The sequence below is a fragment of the Cloeon dipterum genome, chromosome 4 (assembly GCF_949628265.1).
Source record: "Cloeon dipterum chromosome 4, ieCloDipt1.1, whole genome shotgun sequence".
NCBI lineage: Eukaryota > Metazoa > Arthropoda > Insecta > Ephemeroptera > Baetidae > Cloeon > Cloeon dipterum.
This window is the reverse complement of record NC_088789.1, coordinates 29977070-29991525: the sequence shown is the minus strand read 5'-3', so window position 1 is coordinate 29991525 and position 14456 is coordinate 29977070. Positions and strand designations below refer to the sequence as shown.

At 37.8% G+C, this 14456-nt stretch overlaps 1 long non-coding RNA gene across 1 annotated transcript; it reads right to left on the bottom strand.

Moving 5' to 3' along the window:
* Positions 1-15: 15 nt before the first annotated feature.
* On the bottom strand, positions 16-558 carry LOC135941947 (uncharacterized). The gene is made up of 3 exons (XR_010575035.1): positions 450-558; positions 224-262; positions 16-99 (listed from the first exon to the last, which is right to left on the bottom strand). It is a non-coding gene; the product is annotated as an uncharacterized LOC135941947 (long non-coding RNA).
* Between the last annotated feature and the right edge of the window lie 13898 nt (positions 559-14456).

The following is a 14456-nucleotide window of genomic DNA, read 5'->3' as shown; positions in this document are numbered from 1 at the left end:
AAATTTACTTCGTTGCGTTTTGTTTTGTAATTTTCCCGTCCGATTCCAATTCAAAGTAACCCAGTTTTGCATCTCCTTCTGGACGACCTTCAGTTTCACCTGGAATTTATTTATTTAAAACCTTTTAAAATTCATCAACTCTACAAAACAGTTAAATTTTGCTGTTCTTTTATTAAGAGGAAAATTTATTTAGCTTGCTTATATAAATACATGTTTGCCTTACCCTGCTTTAGAATTTCCTCCAATTTGGCCTTCTCTAAATCTGTAAATTTACAAAATTTGCCAACTTTAGCGGTAATGACAAAAAATATCAGATGAAATTCATTGCCTTATTTCTATTGCAAAAAGTCGGTATAGCCGTATAAAAATGCAAATCAATAGTTTGATATCCAAAATTTTCAACCGTAATTATCATAATTATAATCGAGTCACGTATGGCGGTATATTACCTGTTAATTTGATTCCGGCAGATTCACGATCTTGCTCTTGAAGACCAACAATTTTTCCTTCTGGAAGCTGGTCACTGCTTGGATTTCTTTTTTCGTCATTGGTGTCTGTCTTTGGACTTAAAGCATCCATTTCTGCTGAGCGCACAGCAATCTAAACAATTTATTTGATTTATGCGATTAAAAAGCTCAAGCTGAAAGTGTTTTTAAATTATTTTAATTCCAATTTTTTGCTACAATCACATAAATACATTAAAAACTACTAACCTCTTTTTCAACCTTAAGATTCACCGGGTTTTCTGACAGTTTTCTCTTCAATTTTGGAATTTTGATGTCGCAGGTCGCGATGAACAGTTGCAGTTGTTCCACGGAAGAAGCAGTTGCCAGCACAAAGCAATCGTAGAACTCGGCATTTGCCAACACGATCTCGAAATCCTCATCATTTTTTAAATTTCCGTCCAGGAAAATCCCTTCTTTAGGGAACACTTCCAACTTATCATGCCATGCTGATCGGAATGTAGCCCCCCAATACTCGTCTCCAAGGGTTGCCCAAGCAACCCCTGCACTCGATTCCTTTATTTTCGGGCGTGGCTCCAGAAACTTTGACGGCAAAATGCAATATTTTTTGCTAGTTGTGAAATAACAACAGGCAAAGTATCGATCTGCTTGCTGCATTCTAAATGACCCCTCTGGCCAATTAGCTTCAGTCCGCTAGTATAATCTTTGAATTTTTGGACCTCTAATTGTATCATCTGCAATTAAAGAAATTATATTTGTGTTTTAATAACTCAATTCAATGCTAACCGAAGTGCTTATTTGTAATTAAAGTAAAGCTTTATAGGCCAACAATTGAGAATATATTTGCATTGTTGGTTTAATAAAGTAGTGAATAGTTTGTGAAATTTAGTATGTAACAGTGTGCAATCGTGACAAAGGAACAGTGAAATATGTATAAGATTTTGTCAAATTCAGAGGAATCGCAGAAGGCAGCCGCGCTGCGCCGCACCAGCTAGCAAATTCTGGGTCACGTGTGCAGCCGCCGTGAATCTGGCTAAGCTGCGCCAGCCACGCCAGCCGCCGGTAAAAAATGTCCAAATTTAAAAAGGGCAGGAGGGAAAATGTCTTCAGGCAGTTTAAGACCGTCTTTGACAGAGTTTCAGGGCACACGAATTGTTTTTTAAGGGTCGAATTAGGTAAAGTGGATATTTTTCCTGCCAAAAAGTGTAGCGCGACGTGCGAACTTTTTTCCAAAACAATATGAACCTATATGCGAGAAGTGCGCATGCGTCAGAGCTGGCTGGATGTGACAAAGAAGTCATTCGTACAGGCGGTCTCTCTGCAAGTGCTCAAACCAGCTCTGACGCATGCGCAGTACTCGCATTATTTACGTTCATATTGTTTTGGCGGGGAAAAAAGCACGTCACGCTCGACCTTTTGGTCGGAAAAAATATCCACATTACCTAATTCGACCTTGAAGAATCGATTGGTGTGCTTAGAAACTTCGTCATAGACGGTCTTTAAGCATTATCAAATTTCATGGTTAAATTGGTCAGCCGCCGGCTTAGCCGGTTCCGCCCGCCGCCGCTGACAATGAGACCTCTAGTTAAATTTGTCGAAAAAATAAAAGAATTTCCTAATATTCAAAATCATTTTCAATAACATGTTATTTATGTTTTTGTACTTATATAATACGCGATGGCGGGGGGCAGAGTTAAGGGGCAGGGGTGGGGGTGAGGGGGTCGAGGCGAATCCAAGCCCCCGAGGTTTCTCGCCGCCGGGCCATAGGGCCCCCAACCGAATCGCGTCCTTATGCTTCTGGGAAAAAATTCGCGAACACGGGGCAGATCGGGGTGAAACCCGGGTGGTCAACGCAGGGTGGTTTACAAACGTGTTTCCAGGTGCGCAAGACCGGATCCCTGCCATAGGAGAATTTAAAAAAAAATAAAACAAAAGTGGGCCTTTTTGCGACGTTTTGGGGGTACGGGGGGTTGCGGGGTGGCTGGGAGGTGGAAAATGTGCTTAAAGCACGCAGAATTTTATGGCGAGCACGGCCATTACCGATTTTGGTGTGCAGTTGCAATGGAATCCGAGATATAAGAGTTTGAAGGTGGGAAAACGTGGTTTGGACATTATAATTATTCTTAAATATTTTATTATAGATATTTGTGGATAGATAGCACTAACTAATTGTAAGAGTGATCACTATTAGAAGGCTTCAACCTCGAATTTAGCCACATACCACATGGGTACGTGACAAACAGAAAGTAATCGGTACATGGGAACCTTTGCAATGGTAGTCACAAATTTTGATTAGTAGCCGGCTGGCTGCGCAGCTGTCGCGGCTCGCAAAAACTGCCTGTAAAGCTTTTATTTGAATCGAACTGTTGGGACTGATTATTGAGTAAAAAATAATTGTTTGAAATCAAATATTTGGCGATTATACCAACAATTAAATGCCAACACGCGTTTTCAAACTTCTAAGAGCCGAGAAAGTTCACCTCAGTGAGTAGAAAGCACCCGAGGTCATCATGATTACAATTTGAAATTCAACAGAATAAGGTTGTGTAAATTTAATAGAGTTATCGTGACAAATATTCATGCTAGATAGATATTAAGCAATCCCCTCGAGAAAAATGTTAGTGTGGTACCGGTTTATCTCATTCTATTGTGATTTTTATCAACGACTAGAAAACGCAGTCGTGATCTGGATTAACTTGACAGGTTGGCGTCGAGAAAATAGATGTGTGCAAACAACACTCGAGAGAGAGATTAGCGCTTGCTTTTGAAAATGACAGTAAAATAAAGATAAAGAGATCACCGCGAGCGTGACAGCGGGACAGATCAAACAGTAAACCATTATCTATAGCCTCATTTTGGGATAAACAGCAAGCGTTATAATTTATAATTATTGCGCAGTATACATTTCAGTCATCAAGGCCACTTTTCTAACCCAAATGACCATGTATATACTTGCCACCAACTTTTGTACCGCTTCAAATAAGAGACTCTTCCTGCGTCACGTTGATAAATTCAGCAAAAACATGATTTCTATGGGCATGTCAAGGGAACTAAAAGTTACAAATTCAGCCAACTATACACTAAACACGCTCAACCCACATTTTTCCCGGAACAAATGTTTTTTCCACAACTTTGCCCATTTTTACGAAACACGTGTATTTTTTTGTTGAAGATAAAAATGTGTGATGGCAGATGGCCAAAAATATGGATTATTACAAAATCAGTGTAAATTCCACTGGTTTCCCCAAAAAACCGAAGAGTTTAATAGTTCAATTTCTGACTTTTTTGCGTGAAATGCCACCTGTTCGGGGTTAAAATTCAGAAAAATGCGGTTAAAAACTGGTGATTTTTCTCGCTATATTTCGGACAAAAGAAATAAATACACAAAGGTGCATTTTCACGCGTTGGAAAATTAGGAAAATTAGTGAACCCAATTAACCACACTTAATATGAAATGACGCCGTTCCGGCCGACGGCTCTCAACAATTATTGGTAAAAAGAAGTAAAATGGTCTGGCCGGGGAACAGCACATTCCCTTGCAGTAGAGCATTACAGGCCAATAATAAAGAACATTGTTAGTTCATAGAGATAATTGTTTGTGAAATTTGCAATACGTTATGAGTAATAATGAAATCAGGACGGAGGAACAGTTTTAAAATCTCAGATTTAGCCAGATTTTCCGAAATACTTATTATTTATATCTCTTTCATTGCGATTTATTAATTGTGTGTGAATTATAAGGTACAATTCCTTATACCGTGAAATAAATCGTGGTTATACGGGGAGACAGCACTTGATTAGCATGCAAATTTTGAGCCAAGTTTTTTTTTTCAAAAAATTAAAACGGCAACCTGGGAAATTTTTAGCTTTATCTTCAGTTTCAGATAGTGTTTAAACTATTCTTGTACAAAAATAAGCTTATTTATTTATTTTAAAACAGTTAATAAGCGCATCCATATTTTAATTTTACTGATTTACTAACGGGAAACATTTTTAATCTCAGATAAATTATTATTTGTTTATTGAAATATTTTGTAATTGTTTTCAGACTGTCCTGATATTATATAACACTTTAAAAAATATTCCAATCCCTCAATATCTCGAGGCGCAAATAGAAATAATGCTGCAATAATCGGAAAATATTCCTACCTATAGATATGGACCCATAAGCTGCTGCGCGTGATCACTGCTGTGTCTTTAGGTGTGTCTTTTGTAATAGGCGGCCTGATTGTGAGTGCGAGGACGCGAGCTACTCCTTTTGCACGTGACGGCTCTTCGCCTATGATAAGAACAGTCTAATCTTGAACAGATCAGACAGCAAATACTGTAGTTTCAAAGTCAATTGCTACTGGTTCTCAAAAATAATTTTATCAATTTTTTAATGAAATCATTTCATAAAATTCCCAATCAAAATTCGCGACTGTCAACAAAATAAAATTTAAATTAATGTAATCAATGACTAATTTTTATTGATAGTCAACGAGCACATTGCAAAACTAGAGTAAAAGTCGAAAGAGCGAGCAAGCCATCGACTGCGTGTGTTTGTCTCTAAATTATTTGAAACAGAGACGCTCCACATCGAGTTCAAGGCCGTGCTTGAAATAAATATTTAGAGGAGCAAGACGCGGGAGCGGCGTTTACAGCAGCGAGCCGAGCGCGCCGGCCGCGAGATAAAAAGCGTAATATAGCCACGTGCAGCGTGGAGCAAAAACGGGAGGAGGTATAAGAGGCGCGACAGCGGGAAAATTGACGAGCATATTTTATTATAAAGTTAAAAGCGATTGATTCGTGGCAAGAGTTGCATAACTCTGATTTATTTCAGATTGGAAATATTATGAATAAAAAAGGAAATTGGAGGTATGTACTCGGCAAGAAATATAGGCCGAATTAATTAGAACACCGCGTGGAAATTTCAAATATTGTTATTTGTCCCGGCATCAAACTAAAAATGAGATTGCGTTTACCGCGAGGATAAATTCCTGCTGCTGAGCGTGGTCCAGCGGCAGCGATCGAGCACCGACTGACAGCAGATAGATTCGGCTGGGCCAATTCAGCCGCGACTCCCCGCGCGACCCCGCAGCGCCTTGATGAGTTATCCAAGTGTGTGGTTCTCTCACTCTCACTCACTAGGCCCCTTTCGGTTTCTGTTCCTGCCTCATATCAAAGCAAATTCAAAACCTTTCACCTTTTTGCTGGGTGCCTTTGAGAAAACAGTGAAGTGTGGCTTGGTTTCAAGTGTGAAACCTGCCAAAGGTACTACAAAAGTGAAAAAATCTTGGAAGAACATTTATATAGAATCCACAACAAAGCCAACTTGAAATTTTGCGCTCACTGCTCTAAAAATTTCTATGATTTCTCTTCTTTGAAAAACCATCTCTCTTTAAAGCATAACTTGATTGTGGGCCTTTTGCCGTGTCCGACTTGCAAAAAGACTTTCGTCTCGTTGCAATTTCGAAATATTCATCAAAAAAAGGTTCACGCAAAAACATGTCCGGGTAAGTTGTGATTTGTGTGGAAAAACCATGTACTCGCGTTTTATTCACGGAGAAACTGAATTCCATCAGCAATTGCGCTTTCTCTTCTGATATTTTTATAGAAACACGATGACATTAAGGTTCAATATTTGTCAACTATATAAACTATTGTCAACATACACCGTTCCAATTGAAAAAAACATGCCTTATCCTACAATTTTATCAAATGTATAAATTTCGTTATTGTGAGACTGTTTCACTAAGTATGCACATCATCACTGCTGGTTATGTATGAATTTGATTAAAATTAAAATAAAGCTTAATATCTAGTTTTAGTGATCTTTCCCACGGGCGCATTGCAATGACTAAAGTTTGTTTAATCGGTATTTTAAGACCTTTTACTATTAATATTTATAAGATCAAAGAATTGCATGCCTAAAATTATTAATAAATCAGTAAAATTAGCAAACATAATTAATATTTTGTTTTTTATTAAAGAACAAGGAAAATAATTTTTCTGCACATAATATTGCACCTTTTTAATACATCAGAGCCACGAAATTCGTCTCTAAAATAAATCATTATTACGCCTCGGTCTCTTTTAAGTCGTATAGCTGTCGATTCTGCTCTTCGATCTCGCGGGCCCTGCGTCTGCTCTTCACGCAGCAGAGGCAGACGACGCAAAAAAGACCAAACACAATCAGCAGCACGACTCCCAGTACGACCCTCTGCTCGTCCATACTTTCAACGTCACCGAGCAGAAAACACGTCTCGTCGGTCTTCACGCTGTTTTCCTCTGTTGAAATTTTAATGATTTTATTCGGGGCGAAACTTGCAAACTTGATTATTTCGACACCTGTATATATATTACTCTAAAAACAAAAATTAGGAATTTGCGTGTTCAAACAAAAACCATAAATCGAATCTCTTGTGATGAGAAACATTTAAATGAATTTCAACGCATTAAAAGAATAAAAACTCACTGATTGGGATGCAGGGTTTCGTTCGCGTGTCAATGTCCTTGCTCACGATGGAGGATTGGTTTGTTGAGATCCAAACCAGTCTGATCACGTAGAGCGTCCCTGGCTTGAGCAAATTCAGAACAAGCCATCTTCCCATGGATGATTTATACATCTCTGTCTTCCAATCTTCCACAAACTCCTGATTTTATTAAAATTAATTCAAAAACCCTAAAAAATAAATAAAAAAATATACCTCTTGGTACTGAACTTGAATATCTTGAGATCCAGCGACACTTTTCAGACTCTGATCCATGTCCAGTTCAATTTTCCTGGCCCAGATTTTATTTACGACAGGAACCAACTTTCGGAAAGCTACATATAATTTTAAAAATTATTAATTAAACTTCATATTCTATTGGACTCTTACTGCTTTGTTCAGGTGTCATGCACGAATATCTGACTTTGATTTTGTGGTCAGCCTCGTCGAACAGGATGACGTCATACAACATCCCGGCCGTACAGTTGCCAAAATAATTTATAAAGTCGAACCCTTGCACGTTTGCACTAAAAAGGGTTTTCTTCGACTCGACCACTTTCAAAACTCTGGGCTCGCATATTTTCTTTCTGTCTGCAAAACTGGCGTTTGAGCTGATTACCACTGTGAGCTGATCCTCGAATGAGATTTGCACAACTGACTCATCTTCACGTATAGAAAAAAATAAATAAACTGGTTATCGAATTAAATTATTAAACTCACTAATTGGCAAGCAGTCGTTTTTCATCTGTTGATCTGAAATTTATTTTGTGACAAAATCAAAACCATTAAAATATTTTTAAAATTACCTTCGAGCAAAAACTTATTTTCAGCGGTGCACACCAGTCTGGCTTCGACCAAGTTTTGATAAATGTCCGACACGGACACGATAAAATAGGAGCCGTTTTTACAGGACGTCAAGTTCTTTTGATATTCCTCTTGGTCACGAATCTGGATTGTGGAATTGATTGGCAGCTCGCCTGAAGACACCTCGGACACATTAAAATATGTGGGTTTACAGTATTTTTTGTCCGCGTCTGAAACGGAGACTGTCGCTGATGATGCCGTGGCGTCAATGGCAATTTTTAGAATTGATCCGTCTGTTGAAATAGTATTTTTCAGGGTCACAATTTAAATTAGGAGAACGAACCGATGGGTGTACAAGTTGAAGTAATCACCTCTTCAACAGTTATTAAATTTTGCGGTTGTATTTTCGAGTTCACCGTGAAAGTGATCACGTACTCCGTATTAGCCTCTAGATCCTCCAGTTTAAATAATCTCCCGTCTGACTCGAAGTATGTTTTACTCTCCCACCGTTTACGTTTTTCCTGTGAATTAGAATAACATTCTGAACGTCTGAATGTAATTATGAGATACCATTCTATACAGCACTTCGACGTGATCAAAGCCCAGAACATTTTGAAGACTTCTTCTCATATTCAAGCCGATGCTGTTTGGCGACGCGTTTTGCACAAAAGGCTTTACCTTCCAGATTTCTAATAAATTCAATAAAATAAACCAAATAAAACGGTAAATCCTTAAATAACAATTTTCATACTAGTACTGCAAGAAGGAAATCCGGTCGTTGAGTTTGAGCAAGCCTCCAGGCAATGTCCGTTTTCCAAATCGAATTTGTCGTTGAGGCATTTACCCACGACGTATTTTTCTGAGCAATCCACGCCAAAAGTGTGTTCACCACAAGCTTCAAGTGAATTAATTTTAAATTTTACTGTTGAATGATTATTTTCAAGGCTCACGTGTTTTGCAGTCTTCTCCAGTAAAGCCGAGAAAGCAAAAGCAACCTGTTGAGCTGCAAACGTTCATTCCAGAACAATTGCTTGCCTCGTTTATCCGTTCGCAAATCTTCCTTCTGGTCGCAACTGAAATTCGTTGTTTTAATAATGCTAGTGTACGAAAACCAAAGAATTCCTGGCAATAGGAAAACGTTGCAACATGTGGTGCTTTATTTATTTGCAATTTCCGCGATTTCAGACATTTAGTGGAGTTTTGGCGTAATTTCAGTAAATTTGACGTGCTAAAATCCAAAATTGGTCCAGCCAAATGCTGTAAAAATGCACAGATAAAATTGCATATCTGAATTTGTTTCTAAGCTGATTTGCCGAGCCGATTTTTCTTCCTACCCTATAGGGAAGGAGCACTACTTTGAATCCACCAGTATTTAACCTAGATCCACCAGGACTGGCAATGGCACTTACTTAAAATTTAACGAAACATCTTGAAATATCTGTTATTTTAAATGAACGTTGGCGCCATCAAACAATAATCAAACCTAATTTGGTGAATTTCTCCTCTTCTACTGCATCTTCAACCGGAGGTGGCGCCAAATGGGTTGATAAAAAGTGGCACCGCTCCACGCCACGGCGAGTTATCTCAACATCCAAGTCGCCTACATAATTTTGAGAGTTTTAAGATGTGTAATTAATATAATTTCACATCCAACCTCCTTGACAGAACTTGATACCGCCGATTTCCAAGTCTGGCGGTCCGATGCTCAACCTGAGCGTCCCTTTTCCTACAAAGCGCCTTTTCAGACTATCAAACCGAACCACGTGCCAGGTGTCGACCTTCTTCGAAGGGTTGCCTTCGGTGAAATTCAAATATTCGCCTTTTCCAGTCACAAACGTGACGTTTAACGCGATTTCCGAGTTTTTCAAGGGACTCCTCAAAAGGTAAACAACGTCGACGCAGAAGACTGACTCTTTCGGAAACTCGATTTCTCTTTCCATCCACGCATTGGAGTGCTCGGGGACCAGCAAATAGTCTAAAAATTTGTAACGGTTTTTTTCATAAGATCATATTACAAAGATTGAAATCTTGGAAAAAATCTACCGATTTAATTTCACAGCCGTATTATTATAGAAAGTAATTTTTAAACTTACACGAATGCATCTTGATCATCGTTGATCCGTGAAAATCAAAAATGGGACTTGCTAATCTCGACATTTCCTCGACAACGCTATGAGATAATTGGAAAATAAAATAGCTATTGCTTTTCAGCCGAAATCATTTCACAAGTTACCTCATTTCGACATCTTCTAACTTGGTTGGAGTTAATTTCTGACTGCTGTTGACAGAAACTATGTTTTTCAACGGTTCATCGTGGGAGAACCTCACTGAAAACGTTTGCCATCTCTTTCCACCACTTTTTAAATCTATTTCCTGATAATTTAAAATAAATGTAATTTTCCGCAGGCCTACAATAAAATGCATTTAACTAGAAACCCTCACCTCAAAATTGGTCAGATTATAAGAGCCGTTTATAAAATCATTAAAACTTGGTGGAATCAGAAAATCAAATGTCGAGTTTGTCAGGATCGAGAAATGTGCATGCGCCTTCTTTACCATCAGGATTTCCGGCGTCGAACCATAGTATCCTTTTCTCTTTAAATGGTAGGGAAAATCTAGAGGAAAACATCATAGTTTTTGTTAAGAATTTAGTTGGCTCCAATTTATTTTGCTTGTTTGCTTTGTATGTCATATCTCAAATTATGCTCAAATGGGTATGCTTGGCTCATGCCGTTGTAAAACATAATTCAAGTTCTATAGCTCAATAAAATAGACCATTGTTAAGGTATTCTCAGGAGTGTCAAAGCAATTTGAGGTATTTGAGCAATTCGGAGATCTAATACTGACCACCCAATGTCTTGTTTTTGTGGTTTTGGGCATCTCAATTAAAATTAAATAAATTTTATTGATATATTTCTATTCAGATTTAGCAGAATTCTTACCCCGGATATTCGATAAAATTCCGATTAGTTTGAACAAAGTCAATATCCGGAATAAATTTGGGCCAATTATGGACAAAAAAAATTATTTACCGTGCCAGCGAAAGTCGGTGACTGCCGGGTAATTTTCGTATTTGTTAGGTTTCAATCTGAGATTTTCCTTGTGCCACTGATTGCTACCGACACCAGTGACCAAATTGCAGTCATAGATGCGCATTGCGTTCGCATTGCGGTCCAAGTCGGAGTTGGCTTCCAGCACCTTCGACAATTTGTTACCTAACAAAAAGATAATTTAGAATCAGGAAATTAGTCTAAGGAAAATCCCAAGCTAAATTTCCTTGATGATTTAAAGAAAATAATGAATTGTATATTTACCATTTTCCTTCATATTTCTGGCTGAAATAACTGCATTAACCGCTTGTCGCTGGTAATTGGTAACGCAACCTCTGATTTTGTTCTCGGTCCCAAAGTAACCGCGAGCCGGCAAGTTGCACTCTTCAGGGAATTTAATTTTTATATATTTATGTTATTAATTGGCAAGAATGAACAGCAATATATAGGATCAGGAAATTTGTATGTGTCAAATCCCAAACTTAATTTCCTCGATGATGTAGAGAGGAAAAATCCGAATTTAATTTACCTTCTTCCTTCAGATTTTTGACAAATGCGACCGCGTGTTGGTGGTCATTGGTAACGGAGCCTCTGATTTCGTTCCCGATCTTAATGCTGACCAAGTAACCGCGAGCAAAGCTGCACTCTTCAGGGAAAAAGTTAATTTAATTTTAAATAGCCGTGAGCTGAAACGATATACTCACTGCAAATAAGGAAAATTAGAACAAAATACGTTGCGATCCGCTTCACCATGATGACGAGGCCAATTTAAAATGTTCTGAAATCAAATTCTGATCTAAAATACACACAACTTTTAAATGGGTTTGAAGCGAAAAATTACTATATTTTTAATTTACCCAATGTAAAGAGGTTTTAAATAATTTTTAATAAAAATTGGTTAATGTCTGTGCCCTAAGAATAGTAATGACGTGTAGAAGCTCGTAGTTGTTATCATCAAAAAATAAATTATTCACGATGACAATCAAGGAAATCATCCCCTTTTAACAATTAAACTAACTTAAATAAAGTAGATAACATTTAACTAAAAAACCTTTTGAGTTTGACATTAATTTAAATTGGATCGACGCAGACTCAGCAAAAAATCGGAAACATAGAAAAGCGAGCGTAGGTCGCTTTTTCAAACAAGTGTCAGCGACGCGGGGCAGGGCCGCCGAATGGGCGCAGTCGGCCCTGCCGGCGCGCCTTCTCCCTATCACGAGGTCAGAGTTTGTTCTTCTGTGGCCAAAGTAGACTTTACAGGGTGCAGGGTGGACAAGAAGGGAAAATGCCCAGTTACTATACCATACCAGTTTATTGTAGTTATAGCGGCGACAGTACACAGCGTGGCTACCCAGAGGGACGAGCGGGGGAGCGTGAGAGTTACCCTCTTGCTCGTGTGCCGTCAGGAGAGAGAGTGCGTTGGTGCGAGCGGGTCGTGTGCTCGTGAGGGGGAGGCTCTGGCGTTGCCTTTATTGATACCTGAGTTTCTCCCTCCGCTCTCCCTTGTGGGTGCCCGAAAGTTAACGTAAATGCATATCGGTGCTGAACAATTATTAATGCGATCGTAATATCGTCAGGTAAAACCCTGACATCTCATTGGGGTTTGGTTTTTTGTTTTCTTTTTTTCTTAATTCTAACATTTGATTTATTTCCCGTGTTTACATTTTTATTTCGGACATAATTGTGTATTCATGTGTTTGTGTTGTTTGTGTGCCCTCATTACTTCAGTTTAATCTAATTTTTCTTTCAAATCTTAACTAAGTATGTATCAATGTGTAGATGTGTGTATGTGTGTGTCTTAGGTGTCTAACTTTCACTTTCGGAGATTTATATTAAACGTTAATTGTAATTAAATGGTAGAACACCTTCTACACCTCCAACCAGCAAAGAAAAAAATTGGCAAATTAGAGTTCGAAATTTACAAAACAATTTAAATAAAATGTGGAGCGCATGAAAAGATGAAAAAATTCTAGAGGAAAAGTGACAGGTAAATTATTTGCTCTCAACCAAGTGAGGTAAGTGGGAATTATCGGTCTTGAACGTTTAAGACAGCTGCATGTAGGAGCATAGTTGTTGGTTGCAAGCAAATCTTGGGGCGATGCTAGATGATTCTGTGGTCGTGAGTGATATATTATAACGGCGGCCGGATCTTCCAAGCCCTGAGGACTGAATGATGATTGGTGTGATGTTCCATGTGTGTAATCACACACGCTGCTGTAATCAGTTGACGAAGTTTTTTCCAGGATTTATCAAACTTCCTCGTTCTGAGTCAAATAGAGAGCAATTCTTCACAAATCAAATTACCACTATAAATGTTTAAAGTAATGAATTGGTTGGATGGTTTCTTTTTTTTTCTTGTTAATGAATCGCGATTTGAAATAAAGAAGAAAAGAAAATACTCCGATAGCAAAATGTTAATGTGGAATAAATTTAACGCTTAATGTGATATAATGTAACTTAATAAATTAAAGTATGCTAAGATCTGGCAAATGAATATCTATCTTAAATTTAAGTAAAATTAATAAGGAAACGATATTCGCGTTGTGTCCCTTGATTGCCTAATCTGAACAAAACAAAGAAAACTTCTTGAACACGTTTGAAAGGCTGTCCGTTTTGTTACCTTGGAAAGTGAAAAAAAATTGCTTATATCTAATTTGGACAACCGTTTGCTGAGATAGAATGAAAATGAATACAATTCTTCGTCGTTAAATTAAAGAAATATACCGAACATAATAATATAACACTCGCGTCCGTTGCACTATGAGTAAATGTCATTGTTTTGGTTATAGCACTGCACAACACTTGTTTGTCATCTTTTCGAAAATGTCGTACTGTCTGGGTCCATTTGTTGTGGAATGGCAGAGTCACAATAGTCTTTGGCTGGAAGGCTTCTAATTTTCCAGGGGTCTGCTTTTTCGTGTGCCACACACTTATGGTCAATTCCAGAGTTTCGTTTAGGAGTTACTCTCTGTGACTGCTTTTTCGGGTTATGTGCCCATAAGTGGAATATAGGTACAGTGGAAAGTATTTACAGGAAATGGCACTAAATGTACGTTACTTTGTTTGTCTGTGAACTTAAAAAAAACTTCTTACTGCTGGTGCCTTAAAATTCAAAATTTCAATTCCATCGTGAGAATAAGATGAAAAATTATATTATAAACAAATCGGAAAATAAAACAAAAGGAAAAAAAATTTAAATGCTTGCATAAAATGATTATAGTGCAAAATCAATGTCTATCAAATTTTACTGTTGTATCCAAATTAAATAATTTGTCTTGAATATGAATTATTATTTTATAAAGCTCAACGATATACTCTTTTTTCTAAGCGTTTATATTCTTTATATCCATAAACTTTGTAACTTAATTTGAGCAGCTATATAGCATATATGAATATTCTTGAAAATGTTGAAAAATACATTAATTTACTGCTAAATCCATTAATTCCATTTTTCTCTGTTATTTCTTGTTTTGCTGCTTTTTGGCAAGATTAGTCATTTTGTGTTGATGGGGGTGTTCTAATGTGTTCTAGAGTAGAGTTGCTGAATTCGGAGAAAAAAAATGTGGCACAGAGTTTAAGCCATGAAAGAGTGTGTGTTTTGTTTTGAAATGATCATTCCGTCCAATTGAACAGTGTAACATATAAGTGGTGGGCTCGTGAAAAAA